We start from the raw sequence: 26,668 nt of genomic DNA on the forward strand, positions 1-26,668 counted from the left end.
TATTTTTGATCCAAACTTTTTTTTTTTATTTTAGTTTTTGAATTTAAGAAAGAAGAGGGATTTGCTGGAAAATAGGGTATGAGAAAGAAAGTTCTTGGTTGTCCATTTTTTGGCAGCCAAAAATATGATCTCGATATAATAAGATTTATTTGGTGAGTGTAATTTTATTTAGGTTTAATTGACCCCTCATCTTGCTAGGAAAATAAGACTTGAGCTTGAATTTTTTTATTTATTAAGAATTATTTTTAGATTTTTGATTGATTAAAGGTTGTTTTGAGGATTATAAAGTTTTTCTTTTTTTGGCCTTTTCAGGTGGAAAAAATGTTGAAGCAAGTTTTCTTATTTTTAGAAGGCAGGTCATGATTTTCCAGCCGCCTCAGATGGCTGAAATAAAACTATTTTTTTAAAAAAAATAATAATAAAATAGATAATGCATCATCCATCATTAAAACAAAGAAGGATGGAAAGATGCATAAGCATGGCCTTATAATCTCACGCACCTACCTTTTTTTATGGGGTAGTTGCATTGGCTCACCCAAGCCCAAGCATTTGATCTTTTTTTTCCTTTATTTTTTCTATTTTCCCTCGGTTTTAATTATAATTCACTAAAATAAATTACTTAAAAATATAATTGGGGCATTACTTTGTTAAATATTGCTTAATTTTTATTTTGTTTTCAAATAAGATTATATTATTAGCAAACACTCTTTTTTTTACTGCTACTTCAATTTTATTAGATAACTTTCTTGCACGTGTATTTTTATTAATATAATTTAATAAAAATAAATTTTAAAAAACAAAATTATTAAACTCAATCAAGTTCATGACTTGGATGGTGGTTTTGACAGGTAAATTAAGATTGACTCAGGTCAATCTAAAACATTGTCTCTTAATATTTAAATAAAAAAGTTATAACAATGTTGCTTTTTTAAAATAAAGTTAAACAAAATTTTGATTGGGACAACCAAATCATGTTTAGACCCTCTAAGTCGATCGGATTATAATGAAGTATCTCCTATTCAATTTGATATTAACATGATCCAAGAAAATGAGCATGTTCGGGGGTCTTCAAGTTGACCCACCATGTCAGATCATGTTTAATGACACTATCAAAAAGTTTTCCATGGTAATGCTTGAGTAGTGTATCATTTTTATACTTTTTACTATATTTACTATATTTGCATCAAAATTATCATAATGTTATTATTTTTAATTAAAAATTTACCTTTGTGATTATAATAAGATGTTTTCTAAAAAGTAAATATTTTGGTAAAAATGAAAAAAAAAAACCATGTTAATAAGATAAAAAAGGTTTTAATTAGAGATATAAAATTTTACCTATATTTGAAATCATACAAGTTTTTTAAAAATATAAATAAGAAAAGAATGAATCATATTAGAAAATTATTTGCTTTCAATGAAATTTAAATTATTATTTTTTTATTAAAAAAATAATTATTTTCATATAATAAAATAATAATGTTTTGAAAGCATCCCTACATCTCAAGACATACTTGGTAGCATTAATAACTCTTTTTAATATTTATTAGTACCTATGATTATTATTTTTTATTAAATATATGTATCAAATTATCAATTCACAATTAAAACTTATTTTAATCCTAGAAAATACATTGACAATGCTTCTTCTTCTTCTTTTTTGCGTTAATTTTCTTTTTCATCTAATATGTAGCGAGAAGAAAATTTATTTCATTGAATGTATATGATATATTAAAAAAATCTTATAAGAAATATTTAATCTCGAGCTGAAACAACAATATCCTAAGCATGGCACCAATTCCTATTATTATGAATTTATATTACCGTCCATCCTTAATGAAAACAATTGAAGTGACTATTGTTTGTTTCTTTTTATCTTTTAAAAATATTTAAAAATAAATAAATTTTTTCTTATTTTTTTTATTATTTTAAATTAATTTTTTTTAATATTTTCAGATTATTTTGATGTTTTAGTATAAAAAATAATTTTTAAAATTAAAAAATATTATTTTAATATATATTTTTAAATAAAAATACTTTAAAAAACAATTATTATCATATTTTAAAATATCATAACTATATAGTTTACCCATTCATTAACATTAATAATTAGTCTTATTTGAGAGTGTGATTGCGATTATTTTTTAAAGTGTTTTTTATTTAAAAATGCATCAAAATAATATTTTTATTTTTTAAAAATTATTTTTGATATCAGCGCGTCAAAATGATTTGAAAATACCTAAAAAAATATTAATTTAAATTAAAAAAAAATTAATTATTTTTTAAAATATAAAAATAAATCGTGTTTAGTGAGACAACATGCCACCATGCACGACAGATTTAATAGATAATGCTACATGGCGTGATGATCCATGGAACATCAAAACCATCATAACTAGTAAATGAGTTCAAAAAAATCTTGGATATGACATATCGGTAGACACTCTTTCTCATCATTATTATTAATAAAAAATAAAAGACATGTTTTTTTTTTAAGTCTATATTGTTTTATATTTAGTTTATTAAAAATTATGATTTATAATTTATTATGACTTGTTTTTTTACATCGTTATTTTAGTTTTATAATCCATGTTACGAGTTAACCTGGTTTTTTAATATAGGCTATCAATCAATACTTCTAATTATCATTATCCACCATATCATTATTAACAAAAATTATAATACATGGTATTTTTTTTTAAAAAATATATTTTTTTAATATTTAATTTATTAAAAATTAAAATTTATAATTTATTAAAATTTATTTTTATGAAATTCTTTTAGTCTCATGATCTGTGTTACGTATTAATCCAGCGACTCTGGTTTTTTTTTCTTTTTTATTAGTATTTTTTTTCAACTTCATCATTTATCATTGAGTTGATTAGAAATTAAGTTTCATTATTTATTTTAGTTTGCTTTCTACGAGGTTATACGAGTTTTATGTTTCAAGTTGTGGATTTTACAAGTTAATTGAAGTTGAGTTGAGTTGTTTTTTGCTAATTTTTTAGAATTAATTTTATTTTTTAATTTCATTCTTTAACTTTGAATTGATTGAGAATTAAAATTTAAAATTTATTTCGATTTATTTTTATATTAAGTATTATAATATTATGATCTAATTTGATCCAAGTCAATTTAATATATTGTTGTTTTAATATTTTTTTAAAAAATCATCTTAATATTTTTTAATTAAATTATATTTTAATTATTTACCCAAAATTTAAATTAAATAAACCTCCACACAACTTTCCTTTTTTGTTTTACTAAAAATACATGATTCCAAAATTTCTTTTTTTAATTGACGCAGCTCAACCCTAAATTAGTAAATTATTAGATTGACCGGATCAGGATTATAAACACCGCCTCGGTAAGGTACAAAATGAACAATCTATGGACAGCGACTCAACCGCCATTCGGATATCCTTGACAGTTACTAAACCTTGCGTTCTTATTCAATACACTGCATGGATTATTGCTTAGTAGGTAGGTAAAAAATGAACAATCAATGGACACTTCTGCTGATTAGGAGTGTTATTTTGATTGTATTTATTTTTTAAAATATTTTTTATATTAAAATATATTAGAATAATATATATATTTTTTATTTTTAAAAAATTATTTTTGAGATCAGTATATCAAAACAATTTAAAATATATATAAAAAATTAATTTTCTACAAAAAATAATTTTTAAACTTTTATAAAACATGAATTATATTATTTAAAAATACGGTGTAAACCACATTCCAAATAAGCACTTGTCCATTGATTGTTCATTTTTTACCTAATTACTAAGCAATAATCCATGCACTGCATTAAATAATAACGCAAGGTTTAGTAATATTACAATTAAAAAAATATCTAAGATGAATTAGAAAAACACTATTATCATTAGAGAAATCACGAATAATGTTATTTTTTAAAGTCTTTTTGAATTCTAATCGTTAAATGTTTTTTTATATATATAAATTTCAACTTTAAATATTATATCGACTAGATCTTAAAATAATATTTTAATGTTTAGTTAATGTTCAATTTTATATAATAAAATTTGGATTTTTATTAAAAATTTAAGGATTAAATTAAAAAAAATATATTTTAAACATCCTATAATATGTTTGTTTTTTTAATTTACAATCGAATTTTTAAATATTACATTTTTAAAATTATCGAAGTAAATTTTGAAAATTAATAAAATAACAATAATATCCTCAAAGCTTGAAAGGTAATTACCATTCAACTCATTTTTTCTCTTCGTGCTAACTATCTCTTCGCTCAAGTTTTCTCTCTGTCAAACACAAAGGAAAAACCCAGGCACAAATCCAGTAACTTCCAAAACTTTTCCCTATGCCCTCTTGCTGAAACTACTTTGTAGAGAATCACACAGTTAGATTGTACTTGCATCTAGAGGATTAAAATTAATATAACAATATATAATATTTGTTTTAATTTATTGTACATGAATGAATTGTAAAAAAAAACCTATATAATTTAGTTTTATTCAAATAACTTACTATAAATATATAATGGTCTTTGTATAAGGTAAAATGTTTGGAGTAATACCAAATTGAGTCAAAGCAATGAAGTTAATTTCATCTTCATAATATATTCATCACTTTAATGTTGTTGGTCTTTATACCTATTAAATATAAACATACAAAGTATATAAGAAATATTAGCTAAAGAGAAGCATTATTTATGCTTGATAAACTTTGAAATAAAATAAAGAATAATTCTTACATATTTATTTTAATTGTGCTCTTTGTTTTTTCATAGAATATAAATCATCGATTATCATATTAATTATGAATCTTTTAGCAATTTTTTTTTCTATATAGACAATCAAATAATTTGCAAGAAAATCATCCTTTATTCGATTGCGATGTCTTGTTTTAACAATCTTCATCATTGAAAAAGTTTGTTTAGTAGTTGTTGTCGAAACATGAAAAGTCAAAATAAGTCGAATCAACCTGTTAACTAGTAGATAAATTGTTGATTTTTCTATTTTAACCAATCCTTGACATAACTCAACAATCAATGACTTGTTCTTTAACTTTAGATGATTGGGTATATCAAGTTAATAATGTTGCCACTGAAGTCTTAAATAAATTTTTTTCTTGATCGAAAAAATCTTCAAGATAGAACTTGTCAACAAGTAAGCATATATCTTCAACATTGAATAATTTATAACTATTTCTAGGATCTAAAGTTGTGCTCAACTTAAAAAGCTTGATCGTCTGCCCATTGAATTTATTATTTAGCTTTTGCAATTGTTGATTAATAATAGCTGTAAATATATCAACTTGATAATGATGTTCAATTATTACTGATTTTTTTTACGGTGAGATCGTCCAACACTAGAAAAACAAGCATTCATATCAAGAACTTCAATGTCTTGATGCTTACAAAATGACATCACTTCTTCTAAAAGAGTTTCCCAATCATTATCTCTTAACTTCTAAATTAAAGTCTTTGTGGTAGTCACCAAATGCATAACATTTAAAATGTCTTGAGATTTTTGTTGTAGGGCTTGGCAAAGCACGTCAGTAATTTCTATAACATTCTTCATTATATGTAAAATGAATGCAAAATCAAATGACATTAGCAACTTAAATGAAAAGGCCGCATCTCCACGTTGAGAATAAGTAGATCTATCTAAAGCAATGTTTTCAAGAACTAAGCAAGTTGCCCCCGTACATTTTTATTAAACTACAAATTGATTTGAAGTGCAAACTTCATCTGCTATCTCTAGGTTGTTGCAAACCACTTACTCGCTTACCTCCTTTACTCGTTTTAATCTCACCAATATGAACTAAATGTTCAATTGCAGCTTCTTGAAAAACCCGTAATTTATCATTATACTTACAAGAAGCACTAACAATGTTAATAATAAAAATCAAATTATGAAAAAAGTGTGAATATTAGATATTTATCTAACTGCAATAATAAAAGCCAATTGTAATTGATGAGCTAAGCAATGTACATAATATGTATAAGGACAATCATTGATGAATAAAGCTTACTAACCATTCCACTCTCCATGCATATTATTAGCATCATCATACCCTTGGTCTCTAATATTTTGAACATCAAGATTGTGATGAGATAAAATAGAGAAAATCTCTTCTTTAAGAGTTGAAGCAGTTGCATCTTTGACCTGAACTATATTAAAAAATTATTCTCGTATAAATTCACCTTTATCAACAAACCTAATAACAAAGGCCATTTGCTCTCTTCTAGATTCATCTCGAGCTTCATTAACAATTAAACAAAACCTTGCATCACTAATCTCATGACGAATTGAAGACTAAACATTTTTAGCAAAGACATGCAAAATTTCTTTTTAAATTTGATGTGAGGTGTATTTAGCATTTTGTGGAGCATTACCCAAAACAATAGCACCTATTTGTTCATTGTATGATACTAAAAGTTCCATCATTTCAAGAAAATTACCTCAGTTTTTTTTATACATATTTTGGACGTTCATCATGCCTTCTTCTTATTTTGTTAATGGTTCAACCTAAAATCAAAACATATATTGTAGAGGTGAGAAAAAAACCAAAAAATAGATTAAACCAAGAAAATCAGAAAAAAAAATAACTGAAAAAACCGAACTGTGAAAAAAAAAACGGAATAAATCGATTAAATTTTTTTAAAAACCAATCGGTTCGGTTCGGTTTCGGTTTTATAAGCCTGAAACCGAAAAAAACCAAACCAAACCAAACCCACACTGAAAACTGAGCTAAACCAGAAAAAACCGAGCCAAACCGGGAAAAAACCAAGCAAAACAAAAAAAACCGAGTCAAACAAAAAAAACCGGTTTGAACCAGTTTTTGTTCTAATATAACCGAACCAAATCGAAACGGGTCGGTTTGAACCGGTTCCGATTCGGTTTTAATTTTTTTTTAAACCTGTTTGGTTACTTTTTTTTGATAAAAACCAAACCGAACAAAAAATACTTACCCCTAATATATCATGAGAAAAAAAATGATAATTTTGGTGGCTCTACTAAAAACAAAACATAAAAAAAATTCAAGTATAATCAAAACAAACCAATAAAATATATCTAATTAATTAGAAAAAAAAATCATTATAACAAGAATTCAAAAAAAAATTGGTAGAACTAGCAGATCTGAGAAAAATAATATAGCAAAAATGATAGAATTATATATAAAAAAACCTTGTTTGATGAAAGATAAATTAATTAGTAGCTCTATTTCAATCTTTTCGCAGGGAAATTCCGCTTGCAATTTGTATTTTTATTTCTATTTTTAACCTTTTATATTAAGGCTACATGGATTTATATTAGGCCTGCAAGGAGAGAAGATAGCAAAGTACATTGATGACTTTATATTTTTTTCATAGTTATTAAACCCGGCTAAGGGGTCGGATCTTGGGTTCTATGGGTCAACTCGGGTTAACTCGGATGAACCCAGAAATTCACTTCTTTTTCTTTCTTTTGTCAGCTGTTGACAACAGCTTCAATACCTAATAAAATTAATATTTCCACAACTTTGTAATTTACCTTCTCTTTCTAGTAAAGCATGTTTCCATATATTTCCAGCCAAATGGCTCCATAAACTACGGGAAATGCCCCACGTTACAATTTAATATATTTCTTGGTCAACTAAAACTTTTGAAGGAAAGACACACAAAATCTAAACTTTTCCCTTTCTCTACCAAATAAAATAACAAGTCGCCGCTCCCGCTGCCTTTAGATTTTCTCTCCCAAAACCAGCCTCTCCCAAAACTAGCCAAAGCTTCCTTTTTTGCTTGGCCAAAACAGCTGCCATGCGCGACTGACTATTAAAAATTGGAAGATAAAAGACATTTTCTTCCCTTTTTTCTTCACTCTCGTTCTAGAAGGCATTCCGTCAAGCAATATAGGATGAAGACCCCAACCACAACTTCCCTCATCCCTTTCTCAGTCATCCCCTTGGTTTTTTGGCCAAAACTAGAGAGCCTCTCCTTTTTCTTTTCCAACCGCCTCTGTCTCTTGGCCAAACCAGAGCCATCGCCCCACTGACACAGGAGACCAACCCGACCAGCCTCTCCTTCGACCAGCCTCTAACAACATCATCCCTCACTCTTCTTTCCTCTTTGCTGCTGCTAACAACAATTCATTGTAGAGAATATGATGAAATAAGAAGGGAGGTTGAAGGACAGAAACCACATTTGAAAAGGGAAAAAAACCAAGTCTCGCTTGTGTAATGGGTCAACCCACCAAGTCGACCGGGGTTTGCCGGGTTGTTGTACTAGTTGGTCTTTTAACAAACCCGAACCGGTCTAAGTCCTAGGTCAACTGGATTGACCCGTCAAGCCAGTCCGGATTTAATAACTATGATTTTTTTCTTTTCACGTAGATACCATAAAATCAAGAATAAAGATCAAAAGATATTTTCTATAAGAAGTGCCCACCTCTTTGAAAGAAAAAAACATCACACCTCTTCACACTTAATTACCAAATAAAAAAAATTGAAATTTCTTAAGGGGCCGGCCCTGCTTGCCCCACCTTAATTTCAACCATGAGAAGAGGCTGGGTCTCTTCTACATGTATACCAAGTTTGCAAACTTCTTTGTGAAAAGACGAGGAGTAAATGGGTTTTAGAGGGTGATAACTGAAAAAGGACTCCAATTAGAATGTGTTGGACCTGTGAATGATATGTTAAGAGTACAGGTAATCTCATAGGCAACCGGTGCTTCAGTCTAGTTGCCATTAGTTTTCTAGGTTTCCGATTAGAAAAGATTCTTAAGATGAAAGAGACTATCAAGATAAGAGGGCTGCTTCCTTTTTCGATTGGATGACCATGTATTTTTGGTGATTTAACATTCGAGGATGAAGGTGACAATGTTGGTTTTACAATAGGAAGGAGAAAGGTTATTGTGCATAAAATGGAAGAAATGGGGAGACATTGTAGAGATCGTGGTTCACGGTGGGAAAGATGGGCGAGAAGGACTACTCTCTTTCTTTCTTTTTCTTTTTTGATGTTTTTTTTCAAGTTTTTTTGGTGATATTTTATTATTTTTAAGCTTTATAGCTTTTTAATTATTATTTCAAATATAATTTCATAATTAAATAAATGTTTTTGTTGATTTTTTTTATGTTAATTTTTTTTTTATCTAAACCCCAGTATTTATAGTTTACTAGACCTTAATTAATCTAGTTGAACTAACTTAACTTACTGAAAAATAAACCTCTCTCAATAATAATTTATTTTATTTACAATGCTTGAATTTAAAATCTTATTTTAAAAAAATAAATGTCAAATTATTTGAACAAATCATCATTGAATTTTTTTACCAACATTTCAAAACTCACGTTATAAAGTATAATATTCAAAATCTTAATTACAAAGTGAAAAATAAAAAAAACCAACCAGGTAATTTTCCATCACAATTACAATGGATGTTTCTTGTAAATGTATAGTCAAACTTTATTTTTTAATTTTTCTTATCATGAAATTATTCTAATTTTATATTCATGTTTATGAAGTCTGAGAGTTCGAGTTTTTTTTTCTATATAATTTTTTTTAATATTTAATAATTTAATAATTTAGATAAACTTAAATCTCGTTTTTTTATTATTTAAATTATGATTAAATTCATAACTTAGTTCTTGAATTTTTTATTTTAATATATTTTTTATATTGAATTTTATTTTTACTGGATTATAGCATAGCGCTGAAAATAAATCTAGATAATAAACTTACAAGTATAAAGTAGAAATTCAAAGCATCTAAAAACTTATTTGGACAGTGTTGTTGTAATTATTTTTTAAATAATTTTTTGTGTTAAAATACATTAATGATTTTTTTATTTTTTAAAAGTTATTTTTAATACCATTATATTAAAATAATTCAAAAATATTAAAAATATATTAATTTAAAATTAATAAAAAAATAAAAAAAATTTAAATTTTTTTTAAAATATTTTTAAAATATAAAAGCAAACCAGTATTAAAGCTTAGAAACGATGCTTACACGCAAACAACGAAAACACAAAACACGGCGTATGGGAATAATTTAAAAAGGAGTCGTTACTGATTTGAAACGGGCTTTCACTGCCTTTCGCTTCTTCTATTTGTTTTTTAAATATAAATTTCCTTAATTAATAGATAATAATAATAATAGTGAGAAAGAGCAGCAGCAGCAGCAGCAATGGGCTCCTCTTCTCCTTCTCTTACCCTTCTTTACTCTTTGATATTTGCCTCCTCTGTGCTCCTCTCACGTGCCACTCTCAAAGGTAATCAACCTTCTTACTTACTTTGTTTTGCTCGCTTCCTGATTGATTATCACGATCTGTTGTGATATTTGGAAATTAAACTGCATGTCGCTGTCGGGTCCTTTTTTTTTTTCAAGCTTTTGGAGATGAGGCTGCTGGCATTTCAAATCCGTACAGTATATTATTTAATGGGATTTAATGTTTTTATCTATTTATTTTACGCTGTGATATTTGTAGTATAGTGAAGAAGAATTAATTGGATTATTTATGAGGTCTTATAAGTTATCAATTTTTATTTATGGGGTTTTGTTAGAAATCACTACAGGCAGGCACGCTTGGTATTATTATTTAGTGGATTTGATATTTAAATCAGATGATGAACGTAAAAATATTTCGTTCGATAAAGAAATGTTGCTGTATTGTGGCTGAATAGGTGTCTTTTTCTTATGCCATTTGAGTTTTGGAAGGTTTAAGGGGGAAATTTCTTGATATCATAAACTTTGGAAGAAAACTCTTATCTGGGTGGTTTTCTTTTGGGTCTTTATTGGTATTTCTAGCTTGCCTTGTGCTGTTTGGCTAATTTATTTTTTTCTTCATGTGACTGAAAGCATTTTCTTTGAATTCTCAAAAAAAAAAAAAAAAAAAACACTTGTTTTGAAGTCTCTAACCTTCTATTGTACTTTAAGTGATTTTTTTTTTGGCCTTTGAATGATCATACTTAACAATGCTTTCTACAATTACAGTTCTTGATCCTGAGAATCCAGCTCTGGATGTCACCCCGTCTCGCTTGCTTGGGCATGTGTTTAGCCGTGATGTTTTCTTTTGTGAACGAGTTAAAGTTTCTGGTCACTCGAGATGGAAACTCAGTAGTTATGCTAGTTCATTTCGAGTTACTTTGGCTCCATCTGCAGTAATACCGGAGAGATTGCATAGCAAAATTCAGGTTTGCTTTCACCGGTAAGTGAATTTCTTGACTCTTTTACTTTCTCTCTTCTTTCTCAGTTTGATATTCTTCCTATTACAGAGTGAAAATTTTATGTCTCATCCATGGAGCACTCGCAGGAATGCTTCCCTTGGATTATGCCAGTGTGAAAAGGATAATTGGATGGCTGTTCAGAAGGGGCTGTGGAGAACTGCCATGTCTCCTTATGAGGAGAGATATGTTGATGTAAAGTTCGTTGGTGATACTTCTGGATCTGTCTCAATCGCTGTTGATGAAGGTTTGGTTCCCCTTGTTCCCTGTCATGTTCGTTTTTTCACTATATTGAAATTTCCTTTACTGATTCTGATTAGTTGTCGTTTTCGCAGATATACAGCAATGGCGCCTCATGTGTCTAGCAGCTGGATTTGTTTTTCTATTGCTGGCATCGATTGTCAGCAGTTGGGTTCCCTTTTATTATAGCACTTCAATGGCTATTGGGTTTTTTCTGGTCATTATATTCCTTCTTTTTCAGGTACATAAGTTTGGTTTTGTTGTTTTCAGATCTTCTTCCCCCTTTCTCCAATGTTTTTCTTTGTTCTCTCTTTGCCAATGCTGGTATCATCTTAAAATGCATAACCCAAAAACATTTTTCAATAAAAATTCTTGAGCATGATGATTACTTGAAATTATGGTTAAGGTTCCAAATGTGCCATTATGTCCCTGATTGAGTTATGGATAAATAGTGATAGATATGGAACCCGTCTATGTCCCAAACAAAACATCTAAATGTTGGCAAATAACATGTTGCATCAAAACATATAAATGTTCCCACTAGTTTTTTGTGATCAAGTCATAATTTTGTACTAGGGTATAAACAGTACAAAGGGTAGACACACCTCTAAGCACAACCTTTCTTCTAATATCATCATTTAAGCCTTTTTAAAATCTATTTAGGATCATCGCTTCATCTTCCCTAACTGCACACCTCATCCTATGCTCATCAAATTGTGCCACATATTCCAAAAGATTTCCTCTATAAAAACGAGGCAAATACTTTTCTTCCAACTTAGTCTTCATTTCAACCCAATTAGTGATGGGGGTCGACCTCCCTTATCCAAAGACTCTTCTACACTTTCCCAATAGAGTTGAGCGGTTCCACTAAGTTTCATCTTTGCAAATCTTACCCTCCTATTCTCAGATAAATTAATACAAGTCAAAGAATTGATCTATGTCACGAATCCATCTATCAAAGATCCACGGGTCAAGTTGACCCTCAAAAGTTGGGGTTTCTACCTTGATATGCCTTATGACTCGCTCATCAGGGTCATCGTAATCGTGATGACCTTGATTGCGATTGTATTGACAGTTCTTAGGATGAGCTGGTCTTTGACGGTAATTATTGGAACGCTCACTATCATTAGGATCAACAAGGTCATTGTGACCCTAGTGTTGGTTATGGTGGAGGTTCCTACGAGGAACTGGTCTTTGAGGATTTCTATAATTGTCATTAGAATGCTCAGTCTCACTAGATTGTTTTACTTGCAAAGTTTATATGGACTCCATCCTCCTAGAAAGGTTGTTCATTTGATTGGACATGTTGCTCATTTCCGTTCGTATAAGTTGTAATTGTTCTTGAATATCTCTAAAAACATTACTAGAGTTCGGGTCCATGGTAGCTATGACTTCTAGATTATGTACTAGACGACCACTATGTAAATGCATGCAAAAACTAATCCTGAGACTGAGATCACAAATAACACTTGCAAGTAAAAACGCAAAATAAAATTATAGCTAATAAAAAAAAAAAAAATTTATTTATTTATTTTAAATAATTTTTTTTTATTATTATTATCTTGAAAACTAAGTAATGACATATTTAACTAGAAAAATGCGCAAGCAAGCAATGTAAGTCCTCTAAATGCATACAAGGAATCCAAACACATTGTTTCAGTTTCCCACTAATTTAAGCAAGCTTCACAATTAATGAAAAGGATCAGATCTTCAATGACTCAAAATTAGAGTAATTCAATTTAAAAGTGGGTTATGTAATTTAGTTATAGGCAAGCACAAAGAATAATATTAATGCTAAATATTGGTTAACAAGTGTAAAAGCATACCAGGAATGATGATTTTCAATGGTTAAAAATTCTGATCGTATGATGTGGCAGCGAAGGATTACGTGGCAGCAAACATGACAAGATATGTTCGCAAGACAAATGACGTGGTGAGATACGCTGACATGACAGGAACTTACGACTTGGCAGACGACATGGCAATAAATGATGTCATGGCCGATGACACAGAGGCTCTGACATGGCTAGGTTAATTATTTTACTAGCTTATGTTTTTTTGCTTCCCTAGCTCCTGTAAATTGTTGCCGCTATTGTCAGCGATGGCACACGAAGCAGGGCTTCGTGATTTTGCTTGGGCCCGGCGGTGTGAGGGAAGGGGTGATGGTGTCGCTGCTAGACAGGGGCCTATTGATCCGTTGTCGCTGCTGAAGGCAAGGGCACTATGGATGGTGGCGTTGCGGCTGGTGCTACTGGTGGTTTGTAAAACTGAGTTGGAACTGAAGATAAAGAGCTACTGTGGTTGCGGCGCTGCGGGTTGTTGAAGGCAGTAAATTGGCGTGTACTTGTGTCTAGGTTGTGATCATTGGCTGTGATCAACGTTGATGTAGAATGGACAATCGCTCTGTGGGACTGATGTGCAGGTCTTCTCGGTGGTGGGTCTGCCGCTGTGATTGGCTGATGGCGGGGTGCCGTTGCTGAAGATCGCTATTGTTGATGATGAACAATGTCGATGAACAATGTTTTTTTTTTAGATCAATCTAGGGTTAAACATAAACATATGGATTGTTTAATTGTAAGAACAATTAAAAGCCATGCTCTGATACTAAATTTGATTCGAGACAATAAATAATAAGTAAAGTAAGAAAAGAAAGAAGCTTTAGAGAAAGAATAAATTTAAAGAAGAGAAGAAAAGGGATTGGAGGTATGCAAAGTCTGCAATATTATCATAAATCATCAAAAACTATCTCACAAAATAACAGAGAAACATATAAATAGTAAACCCTAAAACATCTCGCTATTGGACTTGGCTAGTGGGGACACCAGACCCATATCACAAACTACACGAGTATATGGACGGAGACGACGGATGATGGCCCAGCCTATCACACTTTGGTTGGGAGACTAAGCTCATTTGGGTCTATCTCATTGTTATTTTATTTAGCCCAATTGAGCCTGTCACATTGTTATTATATTTATTTGAAATTATTTATGTTAAACAGTTTGATTTGATGGGCCTAGTCCAATAGCGAGATGTTTTAAGATTTACTATTTATATGTTCCTCTGTCATTTTGTGAGACAGTTTTTTATGATTAATGAAAATATTGCAGCTTCTGCATATCTCCAATTCCCTTTTTTCTCTTCTTTAGCTTCTTTCTTTTCTTACTTTAATTCTTATTATTTATTGTCCCGCATCAAATTTGGTATCAAAGCTAGGGTTTTAATTGTTATTACAATTAAACGACCCATAATGTTTATGCTAAACCCTAGATCTGGTTTGATCTAAACCAAAAAAAAAAATCATTACAGTTCAAACAAAAAAAACACCTACTGTTCTGATTAAAAAAAAAAAAATCATTGTTCATCATCAAAATTATGTGCATCAACGTCGATTGGAAACTCTGCCTCAACTCCGGTCACACCAAGACCCACGACGACATATTCTCCTACAGAAGGCCCCTCCCCATGCCACCAACAAATTACATCAAATCATCTTCAGTGGCGCCTCCACCGACTAGTGGTTCCTCCCAGCAAAGGTAGCGCCTCTGCCAGTGTCGTCCTCTTCGGCGCCAACGATTAAGCTTTAGCTGGCACCGTCCACAGTACCATCGCCAGCCACCTTTAGCAACAGACAGTGTAGTAGAACCGACCAGCGACAACCACCACCCCTAACAGACTGCAGTGGTCCTCGCCTTTAGCAGTCAGGCCGCGCCGCCAGTAACAAGAAGTGAGGTAGGGAAGATTGAAACAGGAGCCGGTAAAATAATTAACCTAGTCACATTAGAGAATTTGCATCATTCGCCACATCAGTAATTCGTGCCACGTCGGCGTATCCAGCCACATCATCTGCCTCACCATCATAGCCTGCCATGTTAGCTGCCACGTAATCCTTCACTGCCACATCATATGGTCAGAATTTTTAACCATTGAAAATCATCATTCTTGGTATGCTTTTACACTTGTTAACCAAGATTCAACATTAATATTATTTTTTGTGCTTGCCTATAACTAAATTATATAGCCCACCTTTACATTGAATTACCTTAATTTTGAGCTTATTTAGCATTGAAGATCTTATCCTCTTAATTAATTGTGGAGCTTGGTTAAATTAGTAGGAAGACTGAAACATTATGTTTGGATTACTTGTGTGCATTTAGAGGACTTACATTGCTTGCTTGCGCATTTTCCTGATTTAATCTGTCATTACTTAGTTTTCAAGATAAAAAAAAAATTATTATTTAAAAAAAATTATATTTTTTATTATTTTATTTTATTTATTAGCTATAATTTTATTTTGCGTTTTACTTGCTAGTGTTATTTGTGATCTCAGTCTCAGGATTAGTTTTTGCATGCATTTATGTAGTGGTCGTCTAGTATATAATCTAGAAGTCATAGCTACCGTAAATCCAAACTCTAGTAATGTTCTTAGAGATATTTAAGAATAATTACAACTTATGCGAACGGAAATGAGCAACATGTCCAATCAAATGAACAACATTTCTAGGAGGATGGAGTCCATAGAAACTTTGCAAATAAGACAGTCCAGTGACAGTGAACATTTTAATGACAACCATAGAAATCCTCAAAGATTAGTTCCTCGTAGGAATTGCCGTCATAACCAACACCAGGGTCACAATGACTTTGTTGACTCTAATGATAATAAGTGTTCCAATGATTACCATCAAAGACCAGTTCATTCTAGGAACTGTCAACACAATCACAATCAAGGTCATCTCGATGACCTTGACGAGCAAGTCATGAGGCATATCAAGGTAGAAGCCCAACTTTTGAGGGTTAACTTGACCTATGGATCTTTGATAGATGGATTCATGATATGGATCAATTCTTTGACTGACATAATTTATCTGAGAATAAAAGGGTAAGATTTGCAAAGATGAAACTTAGTGGGACCGCTCAACTCTATTGGGAAAGTGTAGAAGAGTCTTTGGATAGGGGAGGTCGACCTCCTATCAATAATTGGGTGGAAATGAAGACTAAGTTATAAGAAAAGTATTTGCCTCGTTCTTATAGAGAAAATCTTTTGGACTAGTGGAATAACTTGAGGCAAGTCTGCCAATGAATATGTGGCACAATTTGACGAGTATAGGATGAGGCGTGCAATTAGGGAGGATGAAGTGATGACCCTAAGTAGATTTTGAAAAGGTTTAAATGATGACCTTAAAAGAGAGGTTGTGCTTAGAAGTGTGTCCACTCTTGATAATGATTATATCCTAATACAAAATTATGACTTGGTCACAAAAAACTAGTGGACGAGATGTCAAGACATTCGTAGTACTCCTTCTAGATCCCAACCTGGTTGTAATAACTCCATATTGGGTGCCCCACCTTGTAAACCCAATCCTTTAATTTCCTAGATACCTAGAGAAGACTAGGGTAAGGGTATTTTCCATGAAACACCTAAAACTTCAAGAATTCAGTGTTTTAAGTGTCAGGGTTTTGGTCATATTTCATCTAGTTGTTCTAATAAGACTTTGTTCATCAAGAGGCAAGAGGATATGGGTGAAGAAGATAATTATGATGATAAGGTATATGAACCCTCGATGATTTTCAATATCTAAATGAGGATGATGAGTCTAACTTGCTAGGATGTGTTAGGTCTATATCCACTCAAATCAAGACAATCAGGTTAGGTGTGGTTAGATGTCATTTAACACAATCTAAAGGAACTGAGGATTGGAGAAGGACTGTTATTTTTTACATTTACATTAAATGTGGAGATAAAGAGTATAAGATCATCATAGTCAGTGGTAGTTGTATTAATGCAGTTTCCTTGGGTAGTGTATCTCGTTTAAGCTTAAAGTCTATTCCACACCCTAAACCCTATTGTGTATATTGGGTTAATAATACATCTATAGCGGTTAAAGAGAGATGTCTTTTTCCCATTAAGATTTTTGACTATCATGATGAAATTTGGTGTGATGTCATTCCCATGGATGTAGGGCACGTCATTTTGGGTAGGCCATGGTTATATGATTTGGACGTTACAATCTTTGAACGATCAAATTCTTGTTTATTCACTTTTTAAGGTAAAAAAATCCAACTTATTGGATTACCTCCAAGGTCTAATGATAATAATCAGAAGAAGAATAAAGTGAAAGGACTTAACATAATAAGCCCTAGGGAGTTTGATAAGAAGATTTGTGAGGAGTCTATTGTTTTTGTTGTAGTGGCTAAGGAGATTGTAGAAGACTTTTTAGAGGAGCCACCTAAAGAGGTAAGAGAAGTGTTGAAATAATTTCTAGATGTTTTCCTTTTTGAACTACCTGATACTTTACCCCCTATGCGTGATGTTCAACATGCCATGGATTTTGTCCCTAGGGCCACATTACCAAACTTGCCTCACTATAGGATGAATCAGAGTGAACATGCTGAATTGTAAAGGCAAGTATGTGAGTTGTTACAAAAGGGATTACCAAACTTGTCTCACTATAGGATTACCAAACTCACTTATACGAGAGAGTTTGAGCCCTTGTGTAGTACATTTACTGTTAACACCTAAGAAAGATGGATCATGGAGAATGTGTATAGACAGTCAAGCCATCAATAGGATTATAATTAAGTATAGTTTTTCAATTCCTCGATTGGATAACATGCTAGATATGATGGCAAGAGCATAGGTCTTCTCTAAGATTGACTTAAAGAGTGGGTATCATCAGATTAGGATCCGTCCGAGAGATGAGTGGAAAACGGCATTTAAGACTAAGGATGGTTTATATGAATGGTTAGTCATGCATTTTGGTCTTTTCAATGCATCAAGCACTTTTATGAGAGTAATGACACAAGTGCTTTGGCTGTTTATGGGAAAGTTCTTGGTGGTATACTTTGATGATATTCTTATTTATAACAAAACTAAGGAAGAGCATTTTGATCATCTTATTCAAGTTTGTACCACCCTAAGAAAGGCAAGTTTGTTTGCAAATGTCAAAAAGTGTTCCTTCTTTACAGATCAAGTGGTCTTTTTAGGGTTTATAGTGTCATGGAAAGGAGTCTCTGCTGACCCTAGAAAGTCCAAGCGATAGTAAATTGGCCGAAACCTAAAACTATTCATGAGGTTCGTAGTTTTCTTGGGCTCACGACTTTTTATCATCGTTTCATTAAGGGATTTAGCACCATCATGTCGCCTATTATAGATTGTTTGAAACAAGGTGAGTTTAAGTGGAGTAAGGGAGCTAATAGAGCATTCAAGGAGGTTAAGAAGAAGATGATGGAGGCCCCAGTAAAGCGGCTACCTGATTTTTTTAAAGTGTTTAAAGTAGAATGTGATGCTTTGGGAGTCGGTATAGATGGAGTACTTAGTTAGGAACGTCACCCTGTAGCCTACTTTAGTGAGAAAATGAGACAAAATAAAAGTACTCAACTTATGATAAGAGGTTTTATACGGTGGTTCAGGCCTTGCGTTATTGGCACCATTACTTGTTACCACAGGAGTTTGTTCTTTACTCCGACCATGAGGCCCTCTGCTATCTTAAGTCCCAAAAGAAGCTCAATCACAAGCATGGTCATTGGGTTGAATATTTGCAAGCATATTCATTTGTTTTGAAACATAAATCTAGAATAGAGAATAAAGCTGCAGATGCTTTGAGTCTTCGGCTAACGCAGTTATCTGTAACGAGTGTTGAAGTCACAGGATTTGAGAGACTCAAAGAGGAGTATGAATCGTGTTTAGAATTTGGAGAAATATACTTAACATTGAAGAATGAGAATCATCGTGTTATAAATGGTTATCACCTCTAAGATGGATACTTATTTCGGGATAATAAGCTTTGTATCCCGAAAACATCCATGCATGAAGTTTTAATATAGGAGACTTTTAGGACATTTTGGAAGGAATAAAACCATCGAAGAGGTGGAACGTCAGTTTTTCTGGTCTAGTTTGAAAAGAGATGTAGCTAAATTGGTAGGTCAATGTCGAACTTGCCAACTAGCTAAGCATAGAAAACAAAATACTAGTCTTTACAGCCCATTGCCCGTTCCCACTTGCTCTTGGCAAGATGTAAGCATGGATTTTGTGGTGGGCTTCCACATACTGCAAAGAAACATAATTCTGTTTTTGTGGTTGTTGATCGTTTCTCTAAAATGGCCTATTTTATTCCTTGTACTAAGACCACAAATGCTTTTAGAGTTGCAAAACTCTATTTTAACGAGATTGTCAAGTTGTATAGTCTTCCCCAAACTATAGTCTTAGATAGGGATGTTAGATTTACAAGTTATTTCTGGAAAACCCTTTGGCATATGGTTGGAACCAAATTGAAGTTTTCTACTGCTTACCACCCCTAAAATGATGGTCAAGCTGAGGTAGTTAACTGGAGTTTGGACAACCTTTTAAGGTGTCTAGTGAGTGATCATAATAGGAATTGAGATTTGATTCTTCCTACGGCCCAATTTGCCTATAGTAGCTCTATCAATAGGTTAATTGGTATGAGTCCCTTTGAAGTTGTTCATGGTTACAAGCCTATGAAACCTTTAGACCTTCTGCCCATGTCCTTTCATGCTAAAGTGCCTAAGTCAGCCGAGTCTTTTGCACGTAGAATTCAGGATTTGCATATTGAGATCACTAAACAGATTCAAGAAAGTAATGCACAATATAAACTTCAAGCTAATTTACACAGACGACATAATGAGTTTAATATGGGAGACTGTTATGGTACAAATTAGACCTGAGCAGTTTTCTTCGGGAGCTAATCGAAAATTGCATGCACGTAGTGCCGGGCCTTTCAAAGTGCTACAACGGGTTGGTCCAAATGCTTATGTTCTTGATTTACCATATAATTTTGGCATTAGCTCTACATTTAATATTGAAGATCTAGTTGCATACCATAAGCCATTTCCTATTCCAATTGATCTATTTGAGATACCACTTAACCCACCTGATGATCTTATTGAAACCTCTATCCCTTTCACCTTGACATCAGCACAATAGGATAATATTGATGCTATTTTGGATGAACAAGTTGTTTTTAACAGGAATTGTGAGGTTCAACGGTTTTTAGTTCACTGGGTGGGTCGATTTGTCTTAGATTGCACTTGGATTACTAGAGATACTTTACAATAGCTTGATCCAGATCTTTGGAAGTACTATCAGAGGCGGTCAGTGCTACACTCGACGGGGTCGAGTTTTTCTAACCCCGGGAGAGTTGGTGGGGACATCATATCCACACCACAAACTACACGAGTATATGAATGGAGACGTCGTAGGATGGCCCAGCCTGTCACATTTTGGCTGGGAGACTAAGCCCATTTGGGCCTATCTCATTGTTATTTTATTTAGCCCAATTGGGCTTGTCTCATTGTTATTTTATTTATTTGAAATTATTTATGTTAAACAGTTTGATTTGATGGACCAAGCCCAATAGCGAGATGTTTTAGGGTTTACCATTTATATGTTCCTCTGTCATTTTGTAAGACAATTTTTTATGATTAATGAAAATATTGCAGCTTTTGCATATCTTCAATCCCTTTTTTTCTCTTCTTTAGCTACTTTCTTTCTCAAATGCTTTTTTTTTCTTGCTTTAATTCTTATTATTTATTGTCTCACATCATTGCCCCATCAAATCAAACTGTTTAACATAAATAATTTTAAATAAATAAAATAACAATAAGATAGGCCCAAATGGGCTTAGTTTCCCAACCAAAACGTGACAGGCTAGGCCATCCTACGTCGTCTCCATCCATATATTCGTGTAGCTTGTGATGTGGGTTTGGTGTCTCCACCAATCACTTTGGAACATTGATGTTGGTTTTTGTTATAATATATTTTGGTCATATCATTGATGTTCCCAAACATTAATATGCTTTTAATATTTTCAAGTTACAATTCAATGCATGCAATTTTGCGATTCTATATTTCATCTTAGTTTTTCAGCTCAACATTTTATAGATACACTTATTATGTTTTCCTTTGCTTTAATGATTCAGGGAATGAAATTGTTGCCAACTGGAAGGAAAAACTTTTTCCATCTTTTCATATATGGATCAGTGGTGAGTTTGCTTTTAGTTTAGCTGTAAGTTCCAATATTTTCTTATCATTTCTTCACACATGCTCCCTTTTTTTAGATAATTTTCTTCTTTCTTTTGTCTATGATGCATAGCTATCTTTTTATCCAATTCTGGTGCAGCTTGGAGCTGTCACTTTTGTTTTACATCAAACTTCAATTCTGGTAAATTCGATTCTTGTCAATTTTGGGCTGAGTGAAGAGATGCACTATCTAGTAAGCCTTTCTCTTTTGCATAGTTTTATAGCTTACTTGCAATTACAGATTCAAGGGAATCAATGTTCTAGAGCCATTCCTGCAACGACCACCGTCTCACCATGCAAGCACTCACATATTGATACTACATTAAATCTTTTGGGTACCTAATGCCAACGACTTCAATTTCTCATATTTTCTTTTGGAATATCCATAAAATTATCCACAAGCTACGTTGGCTGTTCTAATAGGCTTCTTAAGACACATATTTGGCATTACTTTCTTATTTGATAAATGTGATTTATTCTGATAATATTTAAAAATTTTGATAAAAAAAGAGAGATACAGCTTTTACTTAATTCAAAATCCCCTTCTCTCAAAGCACTTGTACACAAAGAAAAGAAGGGGAGAACCAATTGTGTGCATAAGGTCCTTTTTACTGTATTATTCTCCACATAAAGTTCATTCTTTATTTGCTTCTTCCTAACTGTTATTTTATGACCTTTCCCTATTTCACTACAGGTCTACATATTTGTATTAGTAGGGATTGTTCTTGCTGGAGCTGGTTTAGGGTACTGGATGGTGAGGAAATTTGTAATCTCAAAGGATGGAAGCGTGGATGATGGAGTAGCTCAGTTTGTTAAATGGGCAACACGCATTATTGCATCCATCTTTATTTTCCAGGTATGACATGTGTTCAGGTTGATTCCATTGCTCAATGATGAACTATACAAAGATTTCTAAAGTTGTTAAAATGCCTCAAAATTGAAGAATCATCATACAGTTGCAGCATTTTACAGATGTACCTTTGCCCCATTGTACATCCACACATATAAATACAACTAGAACCCATGCATGATGATGGCATGGATAATGAAGTTCACCTATTTACAATGAATACCCTCCTTCATTCGTTGCATGAATAAATCTCTTATGCCGCCATAGTCCACAGATGCATGAGGGGACTTGTTTAATTTATATATAAAAAAAAAGGGGGGGCGGGAGTTACTTTAGTGCATGAACACAAAAAAGCTTTAATGTTTTAGATAGTAGAAGATGTCATTAAAGAAGAAAAGCTTTATAAATCACCTAGAAAAAAGTTTTTTGGGGAACATAGAGGCTACTGAAGGGCCAATGATGCAAGCTTCAATCACTTAACAAGACCTTACTACCTATTCAAAGGTATCCAGTTCTTTGTTTTGACAAGAGAAAGTGAGAGAATGGTAATTGGTTATCTGTGACTTGCTTATATTGTATGATATTCCCTAAGTTACTACTATCATTGGACAGAATATTATATAGGATGAGGTAATGCCTCAGCAGACTTTGATTGTTGTTAGCCAGCCCTTTAGATCATGTTAGATAATTATATTATGTCATGGTTTGTGTACTTGTGTTGGTTAAAGCTGCTTTTCTGTTCACCGTGTTCTGCTTCGTGCTGAATTCCATTGTGGCAGTTGGCCTTAGTTTCAGCCCTGTAAGGCAATTCTTTGATCCTTCCAATAATTGTGCCTTATTTTCCTATGACAATGAGACAAGATGAGTGTGAACTTGCATACATCCTCTTCACACTCCAGAATCCATGTAGTATAGACTCGACTTTATTCAAAAAGCACCATCATCATTCACTACCTTGGGCACTGTGTACATTGTCATTCTATTACAATCTTCTTGTGTCTACTAGCTTAGCTTTTTTCTTTTTAGCTCATTTATCTTCTGATGCAAGTGAAGTAAATCTCTTGTAGTTATTTGAAGGACAAATTTTGTTTGACAGCAGATTTGAGTGATGACTGATGGGTGACCTTTCATATTCTTGTTTTCCTCTTCTTTCTCAGAGCACTCTTGATACTCTTTTAGCAATCGCTGCCTTGGTTTCTTCTTGGGCAATCTGCACTCTTATTTTAAAGAGGTGGTATCGAATGTGAGTACTATAATTTTTATGTCCCTACCTTTTTTTTCTTAGTACTTTTGTTTTGAAGTGGATGCATTCCGCTAAAAAGTTGGTAAATTTTGTATCAAATTAGTATTTGGAATCTAAAACAAATTAATTGCCTTGTGAAACGTTTTTTAGCAAATTATCTAGATTGTGCATCTAAATGGTCTTAAGAAAGTTATTTGGATGGGTGGTTGTAAATCCTGAAAAATAAATGTTTGCGTAAATTACAAACTAAATAAATGAAAAATAAAATTGAAGAAATTCATGTACAAATTTAAATAAAGAAAGACCTATATTGGTTGCTAATATGGTTTTATATGAAATGTATCCTTGAATGAGGATAGTTTATGAGATATGCTTGTGATTATAGGAGGGACCACATGCGTGATGCTGCAGCAGCAGCAGCAACAACAACGGAGCACGAGTAGAACTTCTATTGTAGGTAGGTAATTTGCACCTATGCTTCTTAGTTAAATTTCATGATTTAATATATTATTAAGGTGAAATGTGAATTAGCGAATGTTAGATATTATATGAAAGAATGAAAGTTTATGTAATGACATTGTTATTTTGGATAGTATCCTGAATGTATATGTGTTTAAGGTGAACGGTCTTTTGTGTGAATTGCCAATTGATGGAAGTATGTGTTCAAGGTGAATGGTCTTTCGTGTGAATTGCCAATTGATGGAAGTATCGCTGACATAGAAAATATGAGAAGTGTGATATATGGCATGGACTAACATACATTTAGTGTATGTTAGGATCCCAGGTAAGGGGATCACCATGTATTGCCTAACATATATTTAATGTATGTTAGGGTCTCGGGTAAGGAGATTGCTATGCATCAATGCCTATAAGGTGATGATGATACCGGTGAAATTGGTATCGACAATGTGTTAGGCGGTAATAGATGTGATTGATTTTATGGAATCTTGAATAGAAGTTGGAAATGGAAGATGAAACAGTTTTAGTAGTTGAATGAGAAAGAGTTCCAATAGAAACAAAAGGGAGAAGTGAATAGAATAAGAAGACATGTCTACCTTTTTAAGTTATTGGATATTTGTGTTACTATGCTTATTGTGATATTCATGTTTCAATAATATATATTTTGTTTCAGGACCATCGCATGCACGACAGGAGTAGATTCTAACTTTTGTTCACTTTCTGTTATGTAGTTTAGGGAGTATATCTTTGTATTTTGTAATAATGAAACATTTATATAACTTAATTTGTATAATTAATGTTAAAACTTGAATAGATGAACTTAACTCTAAATTTCATATAACCATGTTTCATGTATGCGTGTTTATCTCATTTACCCCTCTATAATGATATATGTTGTTTAATGTATGTTATAAATATTGTGGTTAAGATGATGATGATGATGGTTGTGAGATTGAGACCCAGGATAATTGGGTCATGATTGAGTTATGAAATGTGAGATATTAGAAGTGTAAACAGGTTATATGTCGATAACTTGGGACTTTCCAGTATAGAGAAGACTTCGCCGAAATTTCAAAAGACTTCTATATGAAAACTATATAAAAGAAAACATTTGCCCTGTTTGCTTATATCTTTGGAGGTGATTTGTTCCTGAAAAATTGAAAACGTTACAGTGGTTGCCATGCTCCTTGTTCATAAAGTTCAATCAACAGATGTTGAATTTGTTCAACGTCATCTTGACATCCTACATTAGAGTTGAAGTTTTTTGAAAAAAACAGGTTAAGTTGGACACATTTCAGATGGTATAAACAAGGTTGTATTATTCTCTGTTTGTAAAGTGCTTGTGAAAGACTTGTTTGTTTGTATGTGTTCTAAATATTTTACTTCGTCTATTAGCATTTAACTTCAGAACTCAACTGTGATTTCATGCAGGGATCAATCAGATTCTGGGGGTGCGCATGCTTGGCTCCAGCCCACAGGACAGGTGGCAAGATATAGACGTGTTGAATTCCTTAGCAGGTCAGGGAAGATGCGCAGCAGTCCAAAAAGCTCTTCTGCCTGGACCAATTCCCCTGTTAAAGGTGAGTAGCTAGGACCACAATTGTTACACGATTTTGGTGCACAAAGTGGTCACACAGTAAATACGAGCCAATGGATTAGAATCTTCTTGCTTATTTTGTCCTTGTTCTACAATTCCACTTTAAGCCATTAGGCTCTGATGTCAAACATACTATAAATTATGAAACAATCTCTGAACTAAGAATTCATATAAAACAATCCTATTTCATTCACAAAAAAATGTGAAAGAATTCAAAAAATAATTTTGACAATACAAGGCAGTCCCAAAATATTTAAATTTGTACACAGTTATCCTGAATGCTATTATTATTATATGATCTATCTATCTATCTATCTATAGTTTGTTCTTGAATTTAGGCCAAAATCTTCAAGTCAAGGACCGAATGGGCATAAGAAAAAATTGATTCAATGAATAAGAGTCCAAAATATAGATAGATAGATAGATCATATAATGATATAATTAGCGAATAGGCCTAATTCTTTTATATAATGTGAGTTTCTTTTCTTGGCTTTGGCAGGTTTGGTATCACCATCTTCTCTTTCGGCAACAGTAGATAAACAGGATTACTACTCAACCTTCCACAAGACACCAAAGCAAAAGAAGTTCACAAAGAAACAGAGGGAGGATTTCACCAGGGAATCAACACACCAAGCTGCGGCCGAATGGGCAGCGTCACCGGAAGTCACCGCTGGATCATCAGGAATGCTGATCGGATTCAACTCCTTCCAGGTGATAGCTCAGAAGAAATGGTGGAAAGCAAATCAGACTCGACGGGCGAGACTGGGAGTGGCAAGCCATTTTTTAGCCTTTTTAATCGGCGGTGACTGGACCAGAGAAATCAAGGTAGCAATCAGGGATCAGGTATTTAAATTGTGCAGGAGGTGGCACTAGTTTAGGAAATGTAGTTTGCTGCACCAACAAGCCGAATGGCTTTTTTTCTAGGATTAGCTAACCATTTGGCTAACAGTTTGTTTCCAGAATTAATCTCCTAAGGACATGCAAGGTTACCTCTGTAAGTAAAAAATCACAGTTGTGCACAGAAGGGAAAGCCATTACTAGTTCTTGATTA

The 26,668-nt window shown here is 32.6% G+C and overlaps 1 pseudogene; it reads left to right on the forward strand.

Annotated features, from left to right (window-relative positions):
- The first annotated feature begins 10,036 nt into the window (after window positions 1-10,036).
- Window positions 10,037-26,668, forward strand: LOC118027762 (uncharacterized; annotated as a pseudogene).

The sequence above is a fragment of the Populus alba genome, chromosome 19, assembly GCF_005239225.2.
Source record: "Populus alba chromosome 19, ASM523922v2, whole genome shotgun sequence".
In the NCBI taxonomy this organism is placed as follows: Eukaryota; Viridiplantae; Streptophyta; class Magnoliopsida; order Malpighiales; family Salicaceae; genus Populus; species Populus alba.